Source organism: Chroicocephalus ridibundus, chromosome 4 (assembly GCF_963924245.1).
Source record: "Chroicocephalus ridibundus chromosome 4, bChrRid1.1, whole genome shotgun sequence".
NCBI classification, from domain to species: Eukaryota; Metazoa; Chordata; class Aves; order Charadriiformes; family Laridae; genus Chroicocephalus; species Chroicocephalus ridibundus.
In genome coordinates, this window is record NC_086287.1 from 14,558,392 (window position 1) to 14,571,614 (window position 13,223).

General features: G+C 37.0%; 1 protein-coding gene across 2 annotated transcripts in view; it reads left to right on the forward strand.

The window, feature by feature from the left end:
• PDE3B (phosphodiesterase 3B) overlaps positions 1–13,223 on the forward strand; it is a 100,518-nt gene that overhangs the window by 57,376 nt on the left and 29,919 nt on the right. The gene's annotated exons all lie outside the window — the stretch shown is intronic.

The following is a 13,223-nucleotide window of genomic DNA, read 5'->3' on the forward strand; positions in this document are numbered from 1 at the left end:
ATTGCTAAGATGGGTCCATTTTTATAATTACTCATTTTATGTTAATTGGAGATGATATCAAATGGGTCCACCCAGACCAGGCTTTTTGTCTTTAATAATAGTCAGCAGTAGTGTTTGTTCAGAATTGGGTTTTTTCCCCTCTGGGGTTCTCTGCCATGTTTTGTCAGATTGCAGTTTAGGCCATCCTTAGCTAGAGGATTTGTCTGGGCTGTGGTGAGTAGCCAGGGATTGATCAGTCTCTGAACTTTTTTTAGCATCTTTGGTTACATTTAGCTTCTGTAAAAACCTGCAGCAATGCCTGCAGTAATTCAATTATGTAGTGTATGAGAAATACCTCCTTTGGCTTGTTTTAAGCCTGCTGCCAGAAGATCTAATTAGATGGCCCTCATTCACGTGCTTGTGAACAGTACTGACTAACCATTTCATATTTACCTTCTCCATAACATTGGTAACTATAGAGCATTGTTCTAACCCTCAGTTTTCCTCACACTTGAGGGATCCCAGTCTGTGTAGCTCCTCACAGTAGAAGCTGTTCCATATCTTCGATTTCTCTTACTATCCTGTCCTTATTTATTTCTTCTGTACTTCTGTATCTACATGCAGTACTCAGACTGCGGGTGTAGCATGGATTTATGCAGTGATGCTGGTTTTTTTCTGTATTGTTTGTTCTTCCTTTTCTAATATTTCATTGAACATATTTGAGAATTGGGTTGATGCAAATCAAGATCTCTTTCCTTGTTACTATTGATGTAATATGAGCCCAGCTTTCTATACAAATAGTTCAAAATTTATTTTTGTTCTCAGCGTTTACTCATTAGTACCAAATTTCAGTAATACCTTATTCCCTATTTACTCTCTATATTAAGATTTTTTGATGCTTTTTCACAATCATTGACTCTATTTCTGACTGTCATCAGGAATTCTGTGTCATCAGTGCATGTTGACACTGCAGACTTCTATTGCCTTTTCAATTCATTTTGAGTGGGTTGATTAAGATCGATCCCAGCTTGAATCTTTGAGGAAGTCTCTATTGGCAATTATTTTCTTCTTGTGAACTTTCTACTCTTATTCTTTACTCTCTATGTTTTATCAAATTGCTAATCCACAGAAAGCCATCCCTATATTCCCTTGTAAATGTGATTCTTCAGGAGCATCAAGAGGACACTGTGTTAAATTTGGGGGGTGGGGTGGGTGGGGGTGTTTGTTTGTTTGTTTTGTTTTGTCTTGAATCAAAGTACACTGGCTAACTGGTTCAGTCTTATTGGTATGTGCAGTCTGTTTCAAAGGAGTCCAGGAGTTTTGTTGGGCGTAGTATCCATGTATGAAAATCCTACTGATTTTTGTCAATGTTTCATTTAAATGGTGCATCTATAAATTCATTTTGTGGGGTCCCCCCCCAGGTTTTTGTCCATTTCCTCTGACAGTTTTCCCACATTCTTCTGGATCCCTTCAAAAGCTGATGTTATAACTGCTGGTTTCTAGTCCTATGATATAAGACAAAACTTGTGATTGCTTATACCACATTGTACAGATTTTACTCCTTTGAAGGTTACTATAATAAAATCTTATCTTTTATGTGTTGGATCAGGCATGATTAAATATTTGATTATTTATTTTGGCCAGTCTATCTTCTAGTTTAGTTTATATCTGCTTTATAAGGGTATTTGATTAATGTATACATTTTGAATGCCATAAGTTAACTGATACATTAAAAATACTCAAATAGAGAAAAAATTCTAATTGCTACATTTCAGTGTAAAGAATTTAATTAAATGCTGTATAAGATATTGCTATAAGTATTAATTTTAGAATGAGATCTATACTTTCTGTAATGGAAAAGCCCTTTGGTTTTAAAGCGTATGGTGTATGTAAAGCTTTCATTTAAAAAAAAAAACACAACAAAACAAACAAATGCAACACCCCCCCAAAAAAAAACAAACAAAAAAATGAGATTCATCTCATTAATAGCTATTTTGAAAACACAGTCTGATAGAGGCTTCTTAGCAAACACATTAGAGGCTATTAGAAAAAGGATGAGAAATGAAAAAATTAGTGGGTTCCCCAAGGAAAAGTTACTTTGCATGCACTGATAATATTTGATGCATTTATTGGGCATGCTATGCTACACTGCAACTTCATTGTAAATAATACTTGTCCCAAATGGCCAATGATATTCTCACTGCCAATGTTGTTCTCCGTAGGCATTTATGTAAGTTTCACTATTGTGATGATTTTGCTAAAAATGTATGGCAGTTTAAAAGAACATCTCAATACTTTTCTGCTTGTATAGAAAAAGCTGGAGACCTTACATTCGCTGGCAGACACTTGACCCATCTTGACCTCCTTCTTTCATATTAGTTTCTCCACCTGAGACATGCTATCAAAATGAAAGAAAAAAATAATTGTGTTAAGTCTGGGTATTTTTAAGGTCAATGCAACCTGATATATCACAAGGTTTGATTATTATTTTTTTTTTTGGCATATTAATTTCACTCATAAAAATCGTAGGAAAATCTATTATAGAAACAAAAGTCAGTAGGTTACTTAGAATAAGGAACAAGTCAACTTTGCTATTTTTCACAATTCTTTTTTGTGCTAGAATTTCATATGCCTGTATTCAGAAAACTTTGCCATAAGAATGTTGTACGTTACTGTAACTTGCGCTCTAATGAACAGGATAGTGAAGTGGCTTAGAGAGTAAGTGAAAACACTGGAGTGAAAGCAGGCTTTTGGATATGATTTTCCATTACCTTTGTATATGTTAGATTATACAGTTGTATCTTCAAATGTGGGAGAGTCCTGTGACAGTTTGAACAGCAAATGGAACATAGTTTATGAAAAGGCCAATGAAGAAAAGAACCTGTATTTGTGGCAATGTTGATTGTGGGACAAAGATGATTTGTCTTTCCTGGTAGCGTACCTTTAGTTACTGTATTAGCAGAGTGTGAAATTTGGCTTAAGTCTACGTAAAGTGAATCAATTTCAGGAGGATGTGCTATTAAATGTTATAAAAAGCCATAGCATTTCACAATGACTTCTGGAGTTTTAGGGTGTTGGGGATTCTTTTTTCCTCTTAACTGAAATCTGAGCTCGTTCATCCCTCAATCTTTTCATAGAGAATTTTTTCACGACAAGATTAGTAACTGGTAACAACTACTAGAGGTGTTTGACTGCATACTCTCTTCCTAGGCAGATGAGTTTATCATGAGGCAAGCTGGAACAGTGTATGTGGCCCTTCCCGTACTGCTAGTGGTGATTACTTTGTTCACTTTGAACGTACAAGATAAGCCTGACATAAATAGTTACCTATGTGAGACTTGCCATTTGGGGGACAAAGGAGATGTCCCCGAGTAGTTTTATTTGATCTAGGCATCATCTAATGTTACAACAAGTGGGGAGGCATCATTGTTCTTCCTTTTTTATATAGAATAGCATCACAACATTACTACATGGAAAAAAATTTTCTATGTTTTTTTCAAATCTGCTGCGGTTTGAGATTTTTCTCATCTGCTTACGATGCTGCCAACTAAAGTACTACTTAACATGAACACATTAGAGAAAAGTAAATTGGCACTTTCTGTAGAATGCAGCAATTTGCATTCCCTTGTTCTCTGTTTCTGACAGCAATCTGTATTACGTTCTTCAGAGTTTCAGTATTTTTTCCCCAAAGAGATCTCATCTTGTATTTCCTGGCACTTCAACCAGACACTTGTCCATTAAGAGATATTTTTTTAAATACTGATTTAACTTTTGGTAACACAATTGCTCTTGTAATCAGACTCATAATTATATTCTCTCATCTGTTTTAAAATTATGGCTGTTAATTCTTTAGCTCAAGCAACTGTGAATTTAGTCAGTTCAATCCCCATGTATAACTTCCAGCCACAGGACTGCAGCAATATTTGCTTTCCTTTATGACATAATATCTTCTTTGGCTTCTTGACCATTTTCTTTCAGCTTACTTTTCTAACTTCAGTCCCTGTAATGTTTCTTTTTCATCATCATCAAGTTATTGAAAGAAGACAGCACTGATTTGTGTAAAGCTTGTACCTTGTGGCAATTTTGTAAATAAAAATCCTTAAGACAACAATTAATGCAATCAAGTAAAAAAGCGGTGGTGCTTAGTGAATTAGAGGTTTTGCTGCTCTAGAGGTGCTGTGTCTCTGAATGAACTAGCCTGGGGGATTTGAAAACACAGCCTCATAGTCTGAAAAAAATTGTCTTGTGCCTGAAGTTAGCTGGAGAACAACTATAAGCTTTTGCGAAAACAAGTAGTTCAGTGGGTAGACTGCATTAAAGTGTTGCTGATAGTTTCCTTCCTCACTGTACGAGTTTGGCGTTGACAGATTCAGAATGAAAGGGAAATTTGCATAATCTGTATTTAACTTGTGAAATGCCTTTGTGTATGATAATGGGCCTGTCAGCAATTTACATGGATTAGCATCATAGCATCATAGGGTTGGAAGGGACCTCTGGAGATCATCTAGTCCAACCCCCTGCCAGAGCAGGGTCACCCAGAGCAGGTTACACAGGAACGCGTCCAGGCAGGTTTTGAATGTCTCCAGAGTTGGAGACTCCACCACCTCCCTGGGCAGCCTGTTCCAGGGCTCTGCCACCCTCAAAGTAAAGAAGTTCCTCCTCATGTTTAGGTGGAACTTCCTGTGCTCCAGTTTGTGTCCATTACCTCTTGACCCGTCCCCGGGCACCACTGAAAAGAGCCTGGCCCCATCCTCCTGACACCCACCCTTTAAGTATTTATAAGTGTTGGTAAGATCCCCCCTCAGCTGTCTTTTTTCCAGACTGAAGAGACCCAAATCCCTCAGTCTTTCTTCATAAGAGAGGTGTTCGAGTCCCCTAAGCATCTTGGTAGCTCTCTGCTGCACCCTCTCCAGCAGTTCCCTGTCCCTCTTGAACCGGGGAGCCCAGAACTGGACACAGTACTCCAGGTGCGGCCTCACCAAGGCAGAGTAGAGGGGGAGGATGACCTCCCTTGACCTGCTGGCCACACTCTTCTTGATGCACCCCAGGATGCCGTTGGCCTTTTTGGCCACAAGGGCACATTGCTGGCTCATGGTCATCCTGTTGTCCACCAGGACTCCCAGGTCTCTTTCCACCGAGCTGCTCTCCAGCAGGTCAGCCCCCAGCCTGTACTGGTGCATGGGGTTATTCCTCCCCAGGTGCATCACCCTACACTTGCCCTTATTGAATTTCATAAGGTTCCTCTTTGTCCAGATCTCCAACCTGTCCAGGTCTCCCTGTAAGGCCACACAGCCTTCCGGTGTGTCAGCCACCCCCCAAAGCTTTGTGTCATCAGCAAACTCGCTGAGGGTGCACTCTATCCCCTCATCCAGGTCATTGATGAATATATTGAAGAGGACTGGACCCAGTACTGACCCCTGGGTCACCACTCGTCACTGACCTCCAACTAGACCCTGTGCCCCTAATCACAACCCTCTGAGCTCTGTCTTTCAGCCAGTTATCTATCCACCTTACTGTGGATTCTGAAAAGATGATCAAGAGAAATGCAAAGGTGAAAAATCTATTGACCTTTGTAATATACAAAGGCATACAACGTAAGGCTCCTTGAGCTGTGTTGCTGAGGCTGAAAGAATATTCTGAGAATTAGCACTGCTTACTTAAGAATATTCTTATCTTGAGGTAGCTGCTGTTGTCAGTGGCAAGATACTGGACTAGGTGATCATTTGGTCTAATTCATTTGATGGGAACCGTTCTCACATTCACGTTAATTTTTGGCTGAGAGAGTTGTACAGCTTAATTTTATGCTGCTTGTTTTAGAGAGCAACTTGGGGAGAGAGGAGAAACGTGTTTTTATGAGATTTTAAAGAGAAAGTTGTGATAAAAATCTTTGTGAAAAATTCGGTATCTCCTTTTCTTTAGCTCAGTGCTGAAAAAAACCCCAACTTGTGGTCATATGAAATAGTTTCTCTTTGTTTGCTGAAAATAAAAATATCAGAGATTCATTCCTATAACTCTAGTGTAATAGGTGGAAAAAAACCCACTTGATAAAAAAATTTAAGTCAATAGAGGGGGAAATCTCTAGGAAGTGTTTTTAGTTACTGCATTAAGAATATATCAGCATACAGTAAAATGCTTCAGCATAAATTTGTGCACATCCTTCTATTGCAGAAAGATAAAATTTAAGGTTACTCTCCTCGTCTGTTCCAACAGGATACAGTAACAGTGTGTCAACACAGCAGTAAAGGCCTTTACTATGTATAATTGTAAGATAATGCCAATAGGTAAATGTGAAAAGGATGTTTTGGGAGCAATTTCTAGATTTTGCTTTTTGTAAAATAAACATAACGTTAAAAAAGGGGGTTAGGTTTTGGATGACAGTAAAAGAAGTACAGAATGCCAGAACACCGAAGCAACTGTACCGGATCAGAGCAGTAATCCACCTAGCGCTATTTCTTTTCTTTGATGGTGATTAGAACCACATGCTCAAAAGGAAAATGCTTATAATGGGCAATTAAAGGATCTGCACATAGCAGGCTTTTTCCCTCTGCCCTCCCTCCCCCAGTTGCCATAAATTACTGGTTGGCCTTTACTCTGACGTGCAAGTCTGACAAAACCTAGAAGGAACAGGAAATGACCTAAGTGTGGTTTTAGCCAGTTTTTTTCATTACCTACATAAGAAGAAAAAAAACACCCTACTTTCCCTTGATAGACAAAACACCTTTTAAAACCTTTTTTGAAACATTTGAAGATCTTAAAACATATTAAAAGGAAGATTGGAGCAAACATAACAGGCAATAAGAAAACTGAAAACTTTCTACAGCAGACAAAGTAGAAGCTGACCTTCTGATACTCCTTGTTACAAAAGCAGAAGTAGCATATCTTTTTAAAAACAAACACATAAAAAGAAACAAAAACCCAAGCAAACAAAAAAATATTTTTCCACTTGTAGGGTGTAATATAAACTTTAAGAATAAACCTGCTGAAGGCTTATTTGAAACTTCAGCATAACAGTGGAGCATTTTTGCTCTCGTTTTGTATCTGTGCTGAGGACAAAGTTACTGAATACAGTAACTAGAGACGTGAAGGCTCTAAAGTGACTTGTTAAAGTTTAGTTAGGTGCAGCTTTTGTCGAAGATTTGTATTTGCAGGGAAAATCATAGTATTGTGGAGTCTAGTGAAAATGTTATGGCCAGACACCTGTATGTTTCAGTGTTGTTCTTATGTGTTCAGCCAAGTAGGTTGCAGGCACTATTCAATGAATACAATAGTATTTACTAAAGCAATTAAGGAGAAGCAAGTATCTTTCCATTGAAGGAAGATTTTAGATTTATTAAAAAAGTGAAGATAATGTCTTTTATGAAAGAGTTCAGTGGAGTCAATGACAGAGTCTAGGAGAGGGGATATGACTCTTTCCTTCAGTACATGTATCCAAACCTGAGAACCATGAAAGCACACTCAATTTCTGTTTAAAGATCGTGGCTATCTGCAGACTTCACAACCTATTAGCCGTTTTACAACCTTGGATAAATAAATTGTATAGAGTCAGGAACCGATAAGTATTAGGATTCCAAAAACATCCTAATTTTTTCCTGTCCCATTTACTTTCATGGGAAGGTTTAGTGGATGGAGAAGCATCGTCATGACTCTAAATGCCTTAAGTATCATATTGAATGCTTTTCCAAGTGCTGTATTTTGTCTTGATTATAATAATCTACTCAAGTGGCTGTTGTTTTGGCCTGAAAGATTTCACAACAGAATGTTGTCTGTGTTATCTAAATAATGCTGCCTCTGCTTTGACAGAGTCATTCTTTGGTTGCATCACCTTTAGACTCATACTGAATACAACTTAATAACATACTGTTTTTCAAAATCTACCTTTTCCACACAGGGAGAAAAAAATCCTAATAAATAAATAAATAAAACAAGACTTGTAGGTTGTATACTGCTGTGTTTGGCTTTGTATCATTAAATTACATGAGTTTAAAAAGCTAATTGATTGTAAGCTGTTACAAAAGACTAATTTAAAAATAAAAGCAATGGGTCTAGTATCAGTCTTGTTTGAAAAGCAGTCACGAAAAGAAATGGATATGTAATGTAAGCTTTAAGCTTTTTCATATTTTACAATAAATTAGTTTCTCATCTAGTTGTAGAATTTTGCTTTTGAATGAGGTGATTTTTTACAGAGTTGATTTCTGAATCAAGTTGCTATGGTGTTGGCTTCATTGTTTAGTTAATTCTATGCTTGGTTGCTATGGAAATACTTATTTACGGAGCTAATGCCTAGTGGTGTCAAACAGATGCTACTAGCAACTAGGAATCTTTTATATTTGATCAATGAAAGACTCAGTAAGAAGTAGAAACTCATTTTTGTACTCATTTTTTCTCCATTAAAATTTTGGAGCATGTAATGTGAATGGGTGGCGTCAAGTAGGACAAGTTTTCTTTTCTTAACAAGCATTAAAGCACGCCCTGAATCTCCTGAATAGTACCGTCATTGAAACTAAAACTTCCCACTTACCTAGTTTAGGAAATCAAACAGCAATGTTACAGATCTTAACATTGTGCCTAGCCTTAGACGGTTTGCACATTTCAGCTGAGGGTATGCAGTGTATGTATTAGTTATATTCTAGTTTTAAAATTGATTTTTAGATTTCTAAGCTCTGAAACATATTTTTTTTTTATAACAGTGTATTTCAGATCTCTGCCTAAGTATAAATATTGTCCTTAGTATAACTTTGCACAAGCACAAGTAATTGTTGAGTAGCTGAGATGATATCATTTTGTATTTTATAAGTTAAATTATTCTGAAAATAGCATTACACTGTTATCCAGCCAAATACAGCTTGAGCTGAGCATTAAAAGTTTTTTTAAGAAACTGTTTAAAAATGCTTAGTGTACTTTTATAGTAATTTTAGTGGTTTATAACATGAGAAAAGCAAAACTCATAGGCTTTTATTGCACTTAAACCTTTAGAAGTTTAAAGTACTCCTCGAGCATGACTTCAGTCAAATGGAGCTGTGGCATTCACGCAGAGAAGATCCAAAAGAACTCCACCCTCCGCGGCATCAACTTGGTTCTGAAAGACACATCTGTTACAGGCCCTGGAAACACTGGCTGCGCAGTGATAGGAAAGATAACTTTCTATATAGAAAAATCATTAAAAGCAAACAAAAAAACCCCTAAAGCTCTGTTGGTTTTCACTGACTGTCTTCTCCCATTTCTCATCTATTTTCAGGTTATTTAGACTATAAGCTTCTCAGAGGAGCACTTTTTTTCCCTTTTTCTTTGTAAAAATTAATATTGTTTGTTCCTGTTGCTGTTTGAACTATAAGCTGTGTTAGGGAAGACTGTTACTTTGTGTACTTTTTTAAACAAATGTTTCTGATGTTGCTAACAACATGTGCTTTGCAAAAGTGCCATCCCTAAGGTTTGGTAATTCTTGGGTTGATATTCAACAATCAGGGCCTTCATCTCTTTTCTTTTTTTCTTTTTTTTTTTTTTTCCCCTTCCCCCCCCCCCCCCCCCCCCCCCCGTGAATAGATGGCTTACAAATAGTGTCAGATAAGTTGATTCTAAAATTCTTCTGTTCAAATTGCATGGCAATTCCCCTGGAGTATATGGAAATACTGTTTTCATTGTTTGAGAAAATATAAACAAAGTGTAATACCTGATGCCTATTGTCAATTTTCCTGCATATTTCCAGTAAATTATATGTGTTTAAAATCTCCTTCAATTTGACTAGACATCCATAGAACTGAATATAGTGTTCATTCTTCAGAATAGCAATACTGTGGATAATTTGTTGAGCTTTAACAACTTTTTAGCCTTAAAATAAATGTATTTCCAGTGATGTAAATTCCCTCTGTTGATGCTTTTAGCCTGTTTTGAGTGGCATGTTTCAGTTTGACCTAAAACCGTCACTAGTTGATGGTGGCAAAATTGGAAAAGGTCACTTGTAGCTAAAGGGGTTTTGTAAGCTGGCTTGTCTTCTTTTAACTGTGTTGAAAATTATTTCATAGGCTAAATAGATTCAATTATTATAGTCAAATATAATACAGTCCTTGACTGTTAAAGAACAAGGCGTAGTACTTTGTGGGGTTTTGTTTTGTCTTTCATTAACTGTCCTTCAAAACCCTGATCAGCTTGACAGGCAATTATATAAAACCAGGAAAGTGTGATCATTGCTCTGTGGATGGACTGGGAGACTCTGGGGTTAGAGTCAGGCTGATACGAGAACTTCTCCTCCAAGCTGACTGGTAATTTGGTATACATATTTATGAAGGGAGGGTATACATTTCTCACCTTTCAGAAGTTCATCTGCAATATCAGAGCCCACTGCAGTTTTATTTTCAGAGGGCCTCCCAGATGTGTGATTGCTGTGATGTTGTCACTGGCAATGGATGCTCAAACGCTATAGCGTGTGACTTGCTAAGTGGAGGTTTAAGATGTAGCTTGGAACATTTATGACTTAAATCCCTCCTAGATCAGGTGTTTCTTGTTGGAGGAGGTGAGGAAGAACGTTATGTGCAATGGATTACAAAATCTTAGTATTACAGAGTACAGATCTTTCTGCAACAAGTCTTACGGTTGCAAAATCAAAAATTGCTCTGCCTAAAACCTATTTTAAGGTCTGTTGGTCTGTTCACTTTAAGTCAAAATAAACTATATCCTTTTTATTCCTGTTGTTAGATGAATGCAACTCTGGGAATACTTTGTTTCTTTTGTTATGATCCACAGTAATTAATTAAAGCTTTGACTGCCAAACTCTCAACAAAACTAATGCAAAAAATGCTGCTTTTTTAGTATTCCAGATTTAACTTGCAAGGCATGGAGTTAGGCTAATTAAACTAAGTCTGGTAAGTAGTGAGAAACAAAGTACGGTTTCCTTACAGTTAGTTTCTGGATAGAATGGTAAGGAGTAAATTCTTCTTTAAGCAGAGGCGTTTTTGTAAAGAAGCAGAATTTATCAGCCGTCAGCCTTTAAAGCTGTCACCCCCCCCTTGTCCCTCAGACCATTCAAATTCTGCAGAAGTTCTGTTAAGGAATATGCTGCCGGTTTCCGTTCCTTTCTCCCGAACTCGTTTTTGTGAGGGAGGCTTACTGGATTTGAGTGCCACCTTGTGGTGTGTTGTAAGCATCTAAGACAAGGTAATGACCCCCCTTCATTTTTAACCTGTAAAGAAAAAAATATTTTATTAGTATAGAGATGTACCAAGTTGTATTTACTATAGAAAAACATTCATTGTATAGTGACCTGCATTTTTTCCATTGTGCTTAGTAGAAGAGAGTGCTACTTTGTGCCTAAATTTTTCACCATCTCATTTTAATTACCTCAACGTGTGGCACATGGAGTGAGCCCTGAAAATTTTACAAAATAGGCTGTGATAGCCTGCTAGCTGTGTTAATATACTACACCTGTCTTCTCTCAGGAAGTATGACTTCTAATTAATGGTGATGTATAGTGAATTAAAAAAAAATGATCTGTTGGCAGCATACAGGTAAACTGGAGTTCTGTTTATTTCAAAACTGGTTTAGTTTCTTTGCTGTAAAATCGGTATCAGTGGAGAAGCTTGAATCTTCTGGTTTAAATGACAATAGAAAGTTTTCTATCATGAATCCGAGCTGTGATTAAATACAATTGTGTATGACATGGTGCCCTGCCATTTAAAATATCAAACCGTTATTTGCATTGGAAGTAGATTTTGCATGAGCTGTGCGTATTGTTTTACCTTGTGTATACTAGGTGAGTATGGGACACAAGGCATAGCGGTAACACTTTCCATTGAATATTTTCTGCCTCTGCAACTTTGAGCCTATTTTTTTACTATAGCAGGGCTAAAGCCAAAAGCAAGGTTTTGAACTTTTTTAGTCATATAGATTGACCCCCAAAATTATAACAGTATAGCTTATGTGAGCGCACGTGTGTGTACAGAGATGTACTCAAAAGCTCCCAATGGGTTAAAGGAGGTTGCATCAGTAAAAGTAGTCGCAGTTAAAGGTTTGGTACAGAAATGTTCTGAAGTTGGCAAGAACACAGGTATTTCATTAAGATCTCATTTATGACAAATAAATAAAGTTAGCTTACATACCTCATATTTAAAAGAAAAATAAAATATTAGAAGAGCTGGGGGGAGGGAAACCTCTTTTGTGCCTGCCAATGGAGGTTGCAAGATTGCAAGCAAGCTGACGCAACTTTGTGGACCATTAGTATCAAAGGTTGCTAATACAACTAACAAAACTCATGTGGATATCTGATCTTTGTAGCTGGTTGAGTCAAAAGTCAATGAAGCAGATTAATGTAGTCTCTATGTCTGAGTTTAGGAGGACAGAATGAAGCCAAAAGATTTACCTATGTTTGATATATACAGTAAAAAAAAAAAAAAAAAAAAAAAAGAAAAAAAAAAAGAAAAATTGATGTGGAAAGAGAAACCTAAGAATAAAGAAAAACAAGAACACCCAACCTGCCCAGATGGACAACTCATTCTAGTTTGGAAGAAAAACCCCTTCGTCTTTACAATGATCATGCTAAAAACAAAAAAACCAAATGTATCACACAGAATGGTTATGGCCAGATAATGTTGGTCATTATCTTAATGCCTGTCACTGACAGGCTAAGAGTCATCTCCTATACTTAGGGTTTGGGGTTTTTTTGAAAAAAAAAAATAAATAAAAATTAATGAGGAGATGGTAGCTAGATTAATTACTTAAAAAACCAAAACCCTCAAATTCTTAAATTCTTAGCTCTTGATTTAGATCCACTCGCTTGCTTTACACAATGTGACTTTCTGATATAGCATAACTTACTTCCAGTTTAAGCACATGCTTAATAATAGACCTCTTCACTTTTCATAGCAAATGGATGTCATAACTATTAACTTTAAACATGGTTTAAAGGTATCTCTATGAAGATATCAGAAGAGAAAAAGAGCCTTTAAGTGCTTCCCTTGCCTGGGTACTGCTGACACATCAGCCTGTGTTTCTTTATGGACACTTTCTGCACCTTCTGCTGGACAAGTGCCAGCCTGGAACGTAGTGTTTTCACCGTGAAAGAGCTGTTAGTCTTAGAGGAACGAAACCAAACATAGTTCTCACCTATAAAAATAACTAGAAAAACTTACAGGACTGCAGAATATGAACTACCAGGTAGTATTTGGGTATTGGCACTTTATTTGTGCTCTGTAGCTACAGAAAAGAAGGAAAAAATGGTTTATCTTTATATTTGTTTAATTTGTGCATGCATGTTG